Below are 15,132 nucleotides of genomic sequence, written 5' to 3'. Positions count from 1 at the left end.
TTCTCAACTGATGGGGATCCCCTCAATTTCCAATTATTTGCTACTACTAAAGAAGTAAATGAAATATTAGAAAAGCTAGATATGACAGACCTTTGGACAAAACTGACTGGAAACAGAAAGATTATATCTTTTCTCATTAGCTACAAAAAAACCTCACCATGTATTAGGATATAACAATTGTAATGTAGAAAGGTAGAAATATTAAATTTATTCTGGTCAAATCATAATGTAATAAAATTACATTTAACAAATGGCAGTGGAAAGATATATTAAAATAATTGGGAAAAAAAAAGAAAAAAATTGGAAAGTAAATCATCTAATCCTAAGGAATAAGTGGGTCAAAGAAAAAAATAGAAAAAATAATTTATAAAAAAAGAATGAAAATAATAATACAACATCCCCAAATTTATGGGAGGCAGTCAAAGCAGACCTTAAAGGAAAATTTATTTTTCTAAATTCTTAGATGAACAAAATACAGAACAAATCAATGAATTGAACTGAGCATGTAACCAAAAAGAAACCTAGAAAAAGAACAAATTATAACCACCCCATAAACACCAAATTGGAAGTCCTGAAAATGAAAAATGAAATTAAGAAAATTCAAATAAAAAAATCATTGAGCTAATAAATAAAACTCAGAGCTGATTTCATGGAAAAAACAATAATGTTATTTATTTATTTGATTTAAAAAAGAAAAAACATTGAAGAAAATCAAATATCAAGTATCAAAAATAGGATGGTGAAATCAATAATAATAAAGATGAAATTAAAGTAACAGGAAATATTTTGCCCAAGTATATGCAATTAAATCTAATATGCTCGAATGAAATCTATAAATATTTATAAAAATATAAATTTACCTAGATTAACATATCAAAAGTTAGAATGCTTAAATAAATATCTTCAAAAAAAAATTCAACAAGCCATTAATGAATCTTCTAAGAAAACAAAACCACAAGTGAGAGGGGTTCACAAATGAATTCTATCTAATATTTAAAGAGCAATTTTTTCTTTTTCTTTTTTTGAGTGACAATTTTGAGTGACAATAATCGTGTTGTGAGAGTAGACATAAATTCTCCTCACCTAAAAATGCTAGAGAAACCTCAAGAATAGTAGGAAAGAAAAAATGTGTACTTCCATCTATGTTCAGATTCCAAAGGATTAGTCTCTGGGCTGAGTTGCCTTCTTTATCATTAGTCCACCAGAAAGATTGCTTTATTATTTTCCCCACAGTTGATATTATTAGCTATATTTCCTCCTATTCTATTCCTACCCCCTCTCATTTATTCTACTCTCTCTCTCCTTTCATCCAGTGTCTGTCCAAAAGTGTGTTGTATCTGAGTACTCTCCCCCATGATCTTCCCTCTCTTTTATCACTTAATTCTGTCTCTCCTCTCCCCTCCCCCCCATTCCCCCTTATCCCATCCCTTTCCTCTCATTTTTCTCTAGGGTGAAATAGAATTCTATACCCTATTAAGTGTATATGTTATTTCCTCTCTGACCCATTTATGTTGAGAATGAAAGCTTACTCATTTCCCCTGGCTTTCCCATGGCCTTCCCCATTCCACTCCACTACAAAAGCTTTGTCTTGAAATACCTTAACCCCTTCCTCCTCTCCTTTTCCTTCCTCCCTATACTTTTCTTATCACCCAGTGACTCCATCTTTATGCAATATTGTATCATTATATTCAACTCCCTCCTGTGCCTTGTCTATATATGCTCCTTCTAATTGCTCTTATAAATGAGAAGGTTCATGAGTTATTAGTATCTTCTTCCCAAGCAGGAATACAAACAGTTCAATATCATTAAGTTCTTCATAGTTAGTCCTGCTTGTCCACCCCCTCTATGGTTCACCTGAGTCCTGTACTTGAAGATCAAACTTTCTGTTCAGCTCTGGTTGTTTCAGTAGGAAAGTTTGAAAGCTCCCCCCCACCCATTTCATTGAAAGTCCATCGTTTCCCCTGAAAGAGGATGTTCAGTTTTTCTGGGTAGTTGATTGTCAGTTGTAAACCAAGTTCTTTTACCTTCTGAAATGTCATATTCCAAGTCCTATGAGCCATTAATGTAGATGCTGCCAGATTCTGTGTAATCCTGACTATAGAGCCATGGTAGTTGAATTGCTTGTTTCTGACAGCTTGTAGTATTTTCTCTCTGACTTGGGAGTTTTGGAGTTTGGCTATAATATTCCTGGAAGATGTAGATGCTGCCATATACTGTGTAATCTTGAGTATAGAGCCATAGTAGTTGAATTGTTTGTTTCTAGCAGCTTTTAGAATTTTCTCTTTGACTTGGGAATTTTTTAATTTTGTTACAATATTCCTAGGAGTTTTTCTTTTGCTATCTTTTTCAGGAGGTACTCAGTGAATTCCCTCAAATTCTATTTTACCCTCTGCTTCTAGGATCTCAGGGCAATTTTGTTGTATTATTTCTTGAAAAATGAAATCTAGGCTCTTTTCCTTGACATGACTTTCAAGTAGTCCAATAATTTTTTTAATTAGGTTTTTTTGCAAGACAAATGGGGTTAAGTGGCTTGCCCAAGACCACATGGCTAGATAATTATTAAGTGTCTGAGAAAGGATTTGAACCCAGGTACTCCTGACTTCAGAGCCAATGCTTTATCCATTGTGCCACCTAGCCACCCTATAGTCCAATAATTTTTAAATTATCTCTTCTGGATCTGTTTTCAAGTTAGTTTTTTCCCCAATGAGATATTTCCCATTTTCTTCTAATTTTTGATTCTTTAGTATTTTATTGCTCCCTGATTTCTCGCAAAGTCATCAGCTTCCTTTAGTTCCATTCTACATTTGAAGGAGTTATTTTTCTTGAGACCTTTTTAATCTTCTTTGCCAGCTTTCTTTTTTAAGGCATTCTTCTCCTCATTAGTCTTTTGGGTTGCTTTTTCCATTTTGCCTAAACTGTTTTTTGTTTGTTTTTAGAAAGATTTTATTTATTTTGAGTTTTACAATTTTCCCCCCATTCTTGCTCCCCTCCCCCACCCCCACAGAAGTTATTCTGTTAGTCTTATATTGTTTCCATGGTATACAGTTGAATGTGATAACAGAGAAATCGTATCCTTAAGGAAGAAAGATAAAGTATGATATAGTAAAATTATATAATATGATAATGGGTTTTTTTCCTAATTTGAAGGTAATACTCTTTGGTCTTTGTTCAAAGTCCATAATTCTTTCTCCGGATACAGATGGTATTCTCCATTGTAGATAGCCCCAAATTGTCCCTGGTTGTTACACTGATGGAATGAGCAAGTCCATCAAGGTTGATCATCACCCCTATGTTGCTGTTAGGGTGTACAATACTTTTCTGATTCTGCTTATCTTGTTCAGCATCAATTCGTGCAAATCCTTCCAAGCTTCCCTGAATTCCAATCCCTCCTGGTTTCTAATAGCCTACACTGGTTTTTAACTTGCTATTTTCTTCCATTTTTTGGTATTTCTTTCACCAAGCTGCTGACTTGGTTTTCATGATTTATTTGCATCACTCTCATTTCTTCTCCCTATTTTTCTTTACCTCCCTTAATTGCTTTTCAAAGTCTTTATGAGCTCTTCTATTCCTTGATCCCTTTTCCTATTTCTCTTGGAAGCTTTGGATACAGAAGCTTCGACATAGTCATCTTCTGTGTTTATATTTTGATCCTCCATGGAATCAAAATTATTTTCTATGGTCAGATTTTTTTTTTCTCTGTTGTTTGCTTATTTCCTCAGCCTATGACTGATTTACTGCACTTCAAAGGCTTTAGGGGGCTTTTGGGACACCTCATAAGGACTTTAATTCCTCCAAGGTCTTATGAGAGTCTGACTGCTCTCTTGTCTGTGCTCTGGTATGTGGATGACCACAGCCCCTCCCCTCTGTCCTAGAGATGTGAGGAGGATCCCTGCTTGGCTATGGTAATATGGGGGCCCCAACTGCAAGTTGGATCCCAGTGTGGACATACAGCAGAGTCCAGCCCCAGGGAGAGTAGAGAGATCTCTGCAGTTCTCTTATGAACCCCTTACCATCTGTGAGTTGGGAGCTCTGGAAGTGCGGTATAGCTCTGCTGATTCCCACTTATGAATCTTACCACAGGGCTGTTCTGATGCTGGTGCACCACTCTGTGTTTACTCTGATGCTACAGGGTTCTCTCACTACCCCTTCAAGCTGTCCTCAGTGATTCCTGGGCTGAGAGGTCTAGAAACCACCCCCCTCTTGCCATGGACCCAGGCAACCCTAGAGACCCAGGTACCCCACAGGTTGTTCCTGGAAGGTTGGTGTTGGTTTGCTTCTGCCTGGCTGTGCTGTGCCATGCTGCAGCTCTTCCCAACCCCTTTCCCTAGTGAAACAGACCTTTCCTGTGTAAAATCTAGGTTGTCTTGCACTGGGAAATTGTATCACTCAGTCTTTCTGTGGGTTCTGCACCTCTAAATTTTGGCTAGAATCATAATTTGGCAGCTTTTGGAGTTTTTGGGGGAATGAGTTTCTGGGAATTCCTGCCTTCACATTTCCATCTTAGCTGTGCCCAATTAATTCTAATATGATAAAAATTATTTGAAAAAAAAACAGGGAAAAGAAATCCTACCAAACTCTTTTTATGATACAAATATGGTGCTGATATCTAAACCTATCTGATATCTAAAAACAGCCAAAACATAGAAAGAAAATTCATGCATGAATTCATGAATGAATATTCATGCAAGAATTAAGTAAAATGTTAGCAAAGAGATTATAGCAATATACACAAGGATTATACAAAAAGATCAGATTACTTTTATACCAGGGAGGCAGGACTGATTTAATATTAGGAAAACTAGCAATATAATTGATCGTGTCAAAAGCAAAACCAACAGGAATCATAAGATTATGTTAATAGATCCTGAAAAATCTTTTGACAAAATATAGCACCCATTCCTATTAAAGATATAGAAAGCATAGGAATCAAGGGAGCATTCCTTAGAGTAATAAGTGTCTTTCTAAAATGATTAACAATAGTGTTTAGATTTTCTAACTGGAAGGGATCTTGGATATTATCCCATTAAATTTCTTCATTCTGAAGATAAGAAGATGGGAAACCTTCCCAATAAGATCTGGGGTGAAGCAAGGATGTTCATCACCATCTCTATTATTCAATATACCACTAGAAATATTTATCATAACAATGAGAAGAAAAAGAAGCTGAAGTAAGCATAATAGGCAATGAGAAAACAAAATTCTTACTTTTTTTTGCAAATGAAATCTATACTTAGGGAATCCTGGAGAATCAAGTAAAACAAAAACTAATTGAAACAACAACTTTAGCAGTTACAGGATATAAAATAAGCCCACATAAATCACCAGGATTTCTTTATATGACCAAGAAAACCTAGTAGCAAGAAGAAAGAAGAGAAAGTCCATTTAAAATAACTAAACAAAACAAAATACTTAGAAACTATGTGAACATAAATTTGAAACACTTTTGCCACAAATAAAGACCAAAATAAATTATTGGAAAAATGAGAATTGCTTTTAGGTGAAAAACTAATTTAATATTTAATAATAATTTTTTGAGATAGAAAAAATAAATACAAAATTCATCTGGAAGAGCAAAAGGTCAAGAATATCAAGGGAATTAATGAAAAAAATAAAAGAAAGGTGAACTAGCAATACCAGATATCAAACTGTTTTATAACTCAATATTCATCAAAACTACTTGGTAATGGCTACGAAATAAGGGGATGCATCAGTGGAATAAATTAGGTAGACAAATCCCAGTAGTAAATGATCATAGTAACTCCAGTCTTTGGGATAAGAACTCATTATGTGACAAATTCTGCTGGACAAAATGCCAAATAGAATGGAAGTAATTGGTATAGTCCAACAACTCACACTGTATACCAAGATAAGGTTAAATAGGTTCATGATTTTGACATAAGGATAAGACCAAAGCAAGGGAAAAAATCTACCTGTTATATCTATGAAGAAGGGAAGAATTCTTAACCAAATAATAGAGAACATTATGAAATATAAAAGAGAACATTTTGATTACATCAAAATAAAAAGGTTTTGCACAAACCAACACAACCAAGATACTGGGGTGAGATTCTGGGAAGATAATAGAATAGGTCAAATAAAATTAAAGCTAAACTAGATTTAATGAAAAGAGAAAAATAAGGAGACTATACTATATGTCAGCCATATTAATCAATGCTATTTTAGACTATTTAAATTAATTAGATATAAGATAGGAATATTCCTCTGGTAAAGCTGTTTGATTCAGAAAAATATAGAAATAATCGAACTTCATATACATATATATATATTTAAGGCAATGGAGTTAAGCAACTTACCCAAGATCAAATGGGTAGGTAATTTTTAAGTGGCTGAGGCCAGACTTGAACTGAGCTTCTCCTGACTCCAGGGTTGTTGCTGTCTCCACTGCACCATCAAGCTACCCCAAGAATTGAGTGTATGAAGGAAGATGCTATCCAGTTTCAGAAAAATAGAGGACAATGGAAATAAGCATAGAATAGTTTTACATATATGCATATGAATGCATATTTGTTTATAAGTATATAATTATAGATAACTGTATATGTATTCATACACAGGTGCATATATTTACATATTTATACTGCACATATAGCATATATGTACATGTATGTGTATGTATGTATATGTGTATGTGTATGTATATATCACATGTATTTACTCATATATATATATTATATATATATATATTTATTCTTAAGTATACCTTTCTTGGGGGGGGGAAGGAAGGGAACAAATAAAGAAAAAGTGCGTAACAGAGCACAAACTTAAACCTACAAAGAAGGAAAGAAAAAATGAACACCTTTGAACACAATTTATTTCTTTATATTGAATCCTCTCTGATGTTCTGCTATGTTCTTGAGAAATTTTCCCCTTTTTATTTTGTATTTAAGTTTAGAGAAAAATTTAAAAGTTAAAAAAATTTGCTTGTAAAATTTAATATTTCTATGTAATTTAATAAAAGCAAATAAATAATACATATCTTTAAAATATACTTTCTTCACAATACCTGGTAAGATGGACCATGGGAATTAGAACCTGGTCTTTTATAGTATCATATAAGGTTATAGATTTTTAACTGAAAGAGATCTTGGATATTATCACATTAAATTTCTTTATTTTGAAGATGAGAAGATGGGAACCTAGGGAAACTAAGCAGCCTGTTCATGTTATATATATGGTAAAAGGAAAAGTTTAGAATTAAATATTGGTTCTTTGACTCCACAGATAGCACTCTTTATACTGTATCCTTTTAGATGGGTTTTGTAGACTATTCTACCCTTCCCCAATAGTCTCTTACATTGGATGAAAAAAAAAGGCTCTCCAGAAAGATGTCAAGCTGTCTATAACTCATACTACTCTGATGATGTTGCTTGGAAACTGATTCATTTGTTCAAAATTGTATGAGGAATGCTAAGAAGAGTTTCTAGAATGAAATCAGAGCACTGCAACAAGAAACCCTGAAAAGTACGTTTCTCTACACTTTCAAGATTTATTATTTCCACGTACAGACAGAATCTCACTGCTGAACTTACGGATTTCCCATGCAGTTTCAAAGTTTTCATTGCATGAAGTGGTCTTGCCATGATAACACTGGAAGCGTAACAAAGGGACAAAGGCAAGAGTAATATATTGCTTGTGTCTTAAATGGAAGAGGTTCATCTCCAGGGATATCTGGCACCTTCACAGGGCTTAAATTCATTACTGGAAAACTAAAGAAGACCACCAAGATAATACTGACCCTCACAATGAAAGATAAATAGAAAAGAAAAAAGGCATAAGATATTTCCATTCTGATATAAAACTTTAAAATGATTCCAGACTAGTTCAAAAGATTTTCATAAATTTAGGCTAAGTCACTTGGAGTTATTTTTCCAAATGGTTCACACATCTGTCATTTCAATTTACATGCATATTGTTCTTTGTAGGATGCAGTTCAACTTTTCTGCCAAGGAAAACAGAAACTGTATTTCAACTGTATCTCTCTGGAAGACGAGTGACATCTAATGATCGGTTAAATAGAGTTACTTATTCTTTAGGGGCTTGAGTCTTTGCTCTCCCCTAAAGAGAAGCAAATTTGAAAACCATGTTGAACTTATATGGTACTATAAAGTATGTGTTGGAAATTTCTCTTTTGAATAATAAACAAAACCCCTGACATATCTTTCAATCAATTTCTTGGAGCTTTTGTAAGCCAGACATAGGAAGCCTGCTTTGATTACAGGGGATAGTTGGGTGATTTTTCCATCCTAGAAAATGGAATGTAGTGATGTTATTTTCCCCATGCTTCGATGTAGATAAAAATGATCGAAGCCAAGGGTGAGTACTTCATCTCTGGCTGTTGCTGGAAAACATTTTAGCTTTCTCTGCAGAGAGAGAGGGACTGTCTAAATAAAAGATAATACCACATGCATAGAAAGTGAAATGCCACCAAACACAAAGAAATAATTCAGGGATCCTGGATGTGCAGAGTGAGTCAGGAAACTGTCCTGAAAGATCTCTGAAAAATCTGCTTCCAGAAAGTTCTGAGGTCACTAAAGAATTCAGAAAATCATATTATGACCTGATGATCATTTGATAACATTTTAGTGAAGGAAGAACTTTGTGTCATTTCTGACCATATATGGAGACACTGAATTTTAGAAATGATCTTTTAAAAAATATTCTATAGTTTTAATTCATTTTCCATCTCTATTTCTTTATATCATCTTCTTAAATATGACAATATATGAGGACTAAGCAAAAAAGGATAAAAAGATTTCAAGCACAAAGGAAACTTAGAGGTCAAATAGTTCTTGTTCCATATTTAATATACAAGGATCCTTAGACCCAAACAAGGAAAGTAATTGTCCAGTGTCATGGAAGGGGGAAAGGACCAAGCCTAAACTTGAAGGTAGATCTTCCTACTCTTTCTACTACACTATCACTTGAACTATTTATAGTTTCATGAGAAATGAATTCCCAAGTATCACTGAGCTGTATTTTAAATAATATTAATACATGAAGAATGTGAAATACTAGATTTTTTCAATTTAGAATACTGTTATTCTATCTGGAAAATACAGCTGACAGATCCACCAAAGAAATATCACCAGTATTGTAAAGTTCTTTTGTTCTGTGATTTCATTGAAAAAGGGAAAATTTCAATATTGATATTTTTTCCACCAATGATCATTGGCAATTGATTTATAGCCTATAGCCTCACAGAAATGCCTGGAGTTCTGAGACTTTATGTCAATGTGTCAAGTGAGTAAGACATTTGGTAAATGCTTACTGTGGGTCGAATGCATTGCTCAGGATCATAATGTCAGAGATCGGACTTGAGATGAGGTCTATTTGACTCTGAGACTTGCTCTCAGTTGACTCAACCACTATTACAGAATAACATGAAATTACATTATAAAAATAGATAAAATTACCATTGACTTTGCCACTGAACTTTAAGGACAAGGGTTTTTTTTGGTCTGACATAAAACTTCATTATTGAAATCTTCAATATGACTTGTCATTTATATGATGCAGTGCTGAGAGTCAAATAAACTGGAGGTCAAATGTAACCTCAGGCAGGTATGATCCTGGGCAAGTTATTTAACCTCTGTTTTACTCAGTTTTCTCAACCGTAAAATGGGGATAATCAGATGATATAATATTTGTAAAACTTTTACGACATTACCTGGGAAATAGTAGTTGATATTAAATACTTATTTGCTTACCTTCCTCAAAATTCCCTCCCCCTCCCCACTGGAATGCAAACTCTTTTGGAAAAGGGAGTTTTTCTATTGTTATCTCCAGTATGGTATCTCCAGTATGGTATGTCCAGCATGGTATTCTGTATATGGGAAGCACTTGATAATGATTTATTCATTATATTCATTCATTAATGTATTCATTTATTCTACCAAAAAATTCTTATGGTAACAAAATATATAGAAGCAAAAATAAAATAAGAATATAATAAGATAAAAGTGCCAAAATTGCATTGAAAGCAATTTCCTTTTGGGGGTTTCAGAAGACATTTGGGGATTTTTGTAGAGAATCAGGGAATTTTCCTTACAAGCATCTTAGTGTGGCTTGGCTGGTTGGTTCTTGTCCTTTGTTATCAAAGAAGATCAAAAATGACATCACTATTTTTGAGACAAATTACAGGGTGTCCAATTATGACTGATCAGACCAACATAATCTCAGAATGCTCTACCACGGGTAGGGTACAAATAGTCCATGTGAACACCTGAGTAGGTACTTAACTTACATATGTCATGTTTCTTTTGAATTGTTGCAATTCTACCTTCCTCATAGAGTGCAACACCCTCACTGATGAGGGCACACCATGCTGGGTGGTCCTGTATCAGTGTCTCCCATGCTGTACAATCAATTCTAAAGTTCTTCAATGAGACCTTCAGGGTATCTTAGTGTCATTTCTTCTGATCCCCTAGTGAGTACTTGCCCTATGTGAGTTCTCCATAAAATAGTTTTTTGGCAAGCATGTGTCTGATATTCTAACATGTCCGACTCATTGTAGTTGTACTCTCTAAAGCAATGTTGGGATGCTGGACAGTTTAGCTTGAGAAAGCATCTCAGTGTCTGGCATCTTCTGACAGGTGATCTTCAGAATATTCTTAAGACAATTTAAATGGAAGCAATTCGGTTTCCTGACAAGGTGCTGGTAGACTGTCCAGGTTTCACAGACATAGCAATGAGGTAAGCACAACAGTTCTGTAGACCTTCTATTTAGTAGTCAATCTAATACCTCTCCTCTCCCACACTTTCTCTTGGAGTCTCCCAAATTACTGAGCTAGCTCTGGTAATGCACATGTCAAACTCATTGTCAATGTGTACCTCTTTGGAAAGGTCACTGTCAAGGTAAGTGAACTTATCCACAGTACTCAGAATTTCTTCATTTGTGGTTCCATATATGGATGGTATGATGCTGGTTGATGGAACACCTGTATTTTCTTGGTGATAATTGTTAGAACAAAATGAACACAAACCACAAAGAACTGATCCATGCTTTGTTCCATCTCAGCAAGAGAGGCTGCATTGAAATGACATTGATAGGGGGTACTTAAAAATTACTTTTCATTAAGATAAACAAAATTACAATTATTAAGTACTAGGTACCATGTTCCAGGCATTATGCCTGGGGTGTAGGTTATAGGGTGTGTTATACAGATGCTAGTGATTGTACACACATTCCAGATCCAATTAAAGGAATTAAGATTGTTTTGTAACTACATAGGGAGGAAATATGTTTCAGTGAAAAAAGTATTGGATTGGGATTCAAATGTTATTGTTGTTCATTTGTTTCAGTTGTAACTGACTATTCACACCCCCTGTTTGGGGTTTTCTTGGTTAATACACTGGGGGGGGGGTGTTACCATTTCCTTCTCCAGTTTAATTTACAAATGAGGAAACTGAGGCAAACAAGGATCACATAGCTAGTGAGTGTGTGCAGCCAGATTTGAATTCAGGAAGGAATCTTCCTGATTCCAGGCCTGGTATTCAACCCACTGGACCACCTAGCTTTACCCTGGGTTAAAAGACCTGGGTTAAAATTCTGAATCTGTCCCTAAAGCATCATTATGTCATAATGGATAGAATGGTAGGTTTGGGATCAGAAAGATCCAAGTTCAAATTCCATTTTTGACACTTTTGCTATCTCTGCTGTATATTTAGCTAATGATCTGAGCTTTAATTTCCTCATCTGTAAAATGAAGCATTGATCTAAATGACCTCTAAGATCTCTTATGACTCTAAATCTATAATATTTATTGATTGTTACTTCTGTAGCCTTCAGCAAGTACTTTAAAATATCTGGACCCAATATCCTTATCTAGAAAGTAAGGGGGTTTAACATGCTGTGAGACTCCTTATTATTATAAATCTTTATTCTTTGATTGATAATTACTTGCTCCCAAGTAATTACTACTCCTAAGTAATTATTGATCCCAAGCTAGGTGGAACAGTGGATGGAGCACCAGTCCTGGAGTCAGGAGAACCCGAGTTCCAGGCTGGTCTTAGACACTTCACACTTACTAGCTGTGTTACCTTAGGCAAGTCACTTAACCCTGATTTGTCTCATGTCCTAATCCACACATTTGGCCACTGGACCCAGATGGCTCAGGCGAAGAAAGTGAGTCTGGCTACTTTGCATAACTTCCCCTCACTCAAATCTAATTCATGTACATGTCATGTTATCACATCCCTGATGTTATGATCCTCTTCAAGAATGAAGGATAGGGGCAGCTAGGTGGCGTAGTGGATAAAGCACTGGCCCTGGAGTCAGGAGTACCTGAGTTCAAATCCGGTCTCAGACACTTAATAATTACCTAGATGTGTGGCCTTGGGCAAGCCACTCAACCCCATTTGCCTTGTAAAAAAACCTCAAAAAGAATGCAGGATAAACATATTTATTTCTTGCCCCTAAATTCTATCTAACATTAAGTTTTCCATAGTAAATGTAAAATTCATTGCCAAGGAACCACAAGCATGTCTTCTTTAATCAAGAACTCCAGGCTTTAGGGGACCCAGGATAATCCTGTGGAAGCCTGGCCCCATAGAAGGATTTAGGTTCTTAAACTCGTTGGCTTATTCTACCCTCAGCTTTCAAGTCACAAGGAAAATATCTTTAAACTTAGTTTTGTTTGCTTTTTCATGGTCTTTCAAAAAGTGTTAAACAGGTTCCCTTTACAATAAAAATGTAACAAAAGCATTATGTAAATGTTTAAAGCACAATACAGTATTCTATTAATCTATTATATTCTTCCTGAAAGATATCTTAAAATGAAAAAAGTAATACTTTTTGACATTAGTGAACAGATATTTTCACTTTCACCTCAGATATTTATTTTCAGAGAAAAATCAGCATCTATATTTTCTGACAAGCTAGATGTATATGATTTAAGTATATCTGGCAGTGGTCATCTCTTCTGAGAAGTTATTTCATGTAAAACTGTACCTGAATTCAACAGCTCCCAGACTCTTAACTTAAAATATTGTTGCTAAAAGAAGTGATCCGACTCTAGTTATCATCTATTCCCAGAGAAAGAAACACAAAGCAGAAAAGAAATGTAGGATTTTGAGATCTAGTCCCAAACCCAACTAAAGAGCATGTATTTTCCTGCAATAAGTTCTCCTTCTTAATTGTTATGGTGGGGTTGATAGAGAAATTTCCTCCCTTCACTGAACTTCCTCCTACCTCATAGGAATTGCAAGGGAGAAGTATTAGAGTCTTTATAAAGTCCCACAGTTATTAAAAAGAAAGAAGAGAGCAAAACCAAAATTATCTCTCCTTATACAGTCGATTGAGAATGACACTCTTTGTTCAGTGGTTAATTCTCTTTCTCCTAGACCATGGTAGGAGAGTGCTAATTAATGTTTAACAGCCTTCTCTCCATAAAATAAAACTGTACCCATACTATACTTCTAAGCTTAATCTAAATAATAAATATTTTCCCATCAGTTTCTTAAGCCTATATAATCAACTAAAGAATAAGTCAAACCTTGGTTTGAATTTATAACAATAACAAAATATGTCCATCTTATTAAAATAGTGGCAATCATGTCTGTTAACAAAATTCTTTTTATAAGTTTTTGAGAGACCTATCTAAAAATATTTACATTGTTAAGAGATTTAATAATTCCCCCCTTTTGTATTCTTAAAATAGAAATTACAAGTAAATATAGTAATAGTAACAGGCAACTTAATTTCAGAAGACTGCTGTTAGTCATAAATTCAATGTTCTCTTAGTAATCATTCATCAGTGTTCTTAAATAATTTTCATTTGACACTTCTTCATTTGAAATTCCTTCTTGATTTAAATTAAAGGACAAACTTGCATGTCACTCAACCAGGAAAAAGCAGTCACACACTCAATTTAATGCTCATATCTATAGATATTCTTTAATACATGTTAACAGTCACATTTTCTATTCCTTTTGTTCTGTATTAGAAGTTTGAGAACTGATAGATGGGTCTATGCACATCTGTAGATCTAACTGAAAGCATGAATAAAGTTATTGCAGAGAAAGAGAGAGATAAATAAATAGAAAGAAAAGATCTTTACTCTGGAGTTAAGGATTCCTTTAATATTCTAAATAAATTGAATGCACAGATAAGTCAGTCTGGGAGGAATAGATTACTGATTAAAATATTATAAAAGACACAGAAATGGTCATTTTTAGGTCTGCAAACAGGTAATTCTGTGTTCCTAATATGTTTTCAAATCCTCTACAATACCAGTAGCAATAGATAAGAAAAATATTCTGAATTCAAAGGGGACAGTATTGCTTTCAGAACTGATTTGAACCAGAAGCTTGGTTGATTATGGAAACAAAAAACACAAATGACATAAGGATCTTTCCCAATTCAAAAACATTTTTTAAGAAGAAATTAAGAAAATCAGATTACCCCTTCGAAAGCTTTATTATAGTGATTTTTTTCAAACCAATCATTACATCAGTTAAAGCTATAAGATTAGAAAAATACAGAATGTCCCGCTTCAGGGTCAAAGAAATGAAAAGAATTCCTTTAGTACTGTTTCTTTTAAACCATTAGAATTCTGCATTTTTGAAAGTTTTACATGTGTCAAAGAATTTTAGAACTTGAAGTTATCTCAGACATTAACTAGTTCAATTCTCACACTTTATTCATGAGGAAATTTAACCCCATGAAGGAGAAAATTTGACCTAAGTCAGACAACTAGTTGGAAAGTAGTTGGAAACTTGAGTAGTATATTAGAAACCAGGCCTCTACATTGCAAGTACTATTCTTTTCAATCTGCCATATTGTAAAAGGGTAGAAAGATACAGGTAAAAGGTTCTGGATGATTTCTCATCAACCCTATTATCCATGTATTCTGGAACAAGTTACTTAAATCTCTTGAGATCTTACCTTTCTTCAATGAGGGGATTGAACTAGCTGATTTCTAAATTCATATCCAGGACTAAATATATTTTGTTGTTCAGTTGTTTCAGTCATGCTTGATCTTTTATGACCCCATTTGAAATTTTCTTGGTAAAGATAGATGTTTTGTCATTTTCTTCTCCTACTCATTTTACAGATGAGAAAAGTATGGCAAGTAGAGTTAAGTGACTTGCCTAGGTTCACACAGCTAGTAA

The sequence above is a fragment of the Macrotis lagotis genome, chromosome X, assembly GCF_037893015.1.
Source record: "Macrotis lagotis isolate mMagLag1 chromosome X, bilby.v1.9.chrom.fasta, whole genome shotgun sequence".
Lineage (NCBI taxonomy): Eukaryota > Metazoa > Chordata > Mammalia > Peramelemorphia > Peramelidae > Macrotis > Macrotis lagotis.
Note: the sequence above shows the minus strand (reverse complement) of the source record.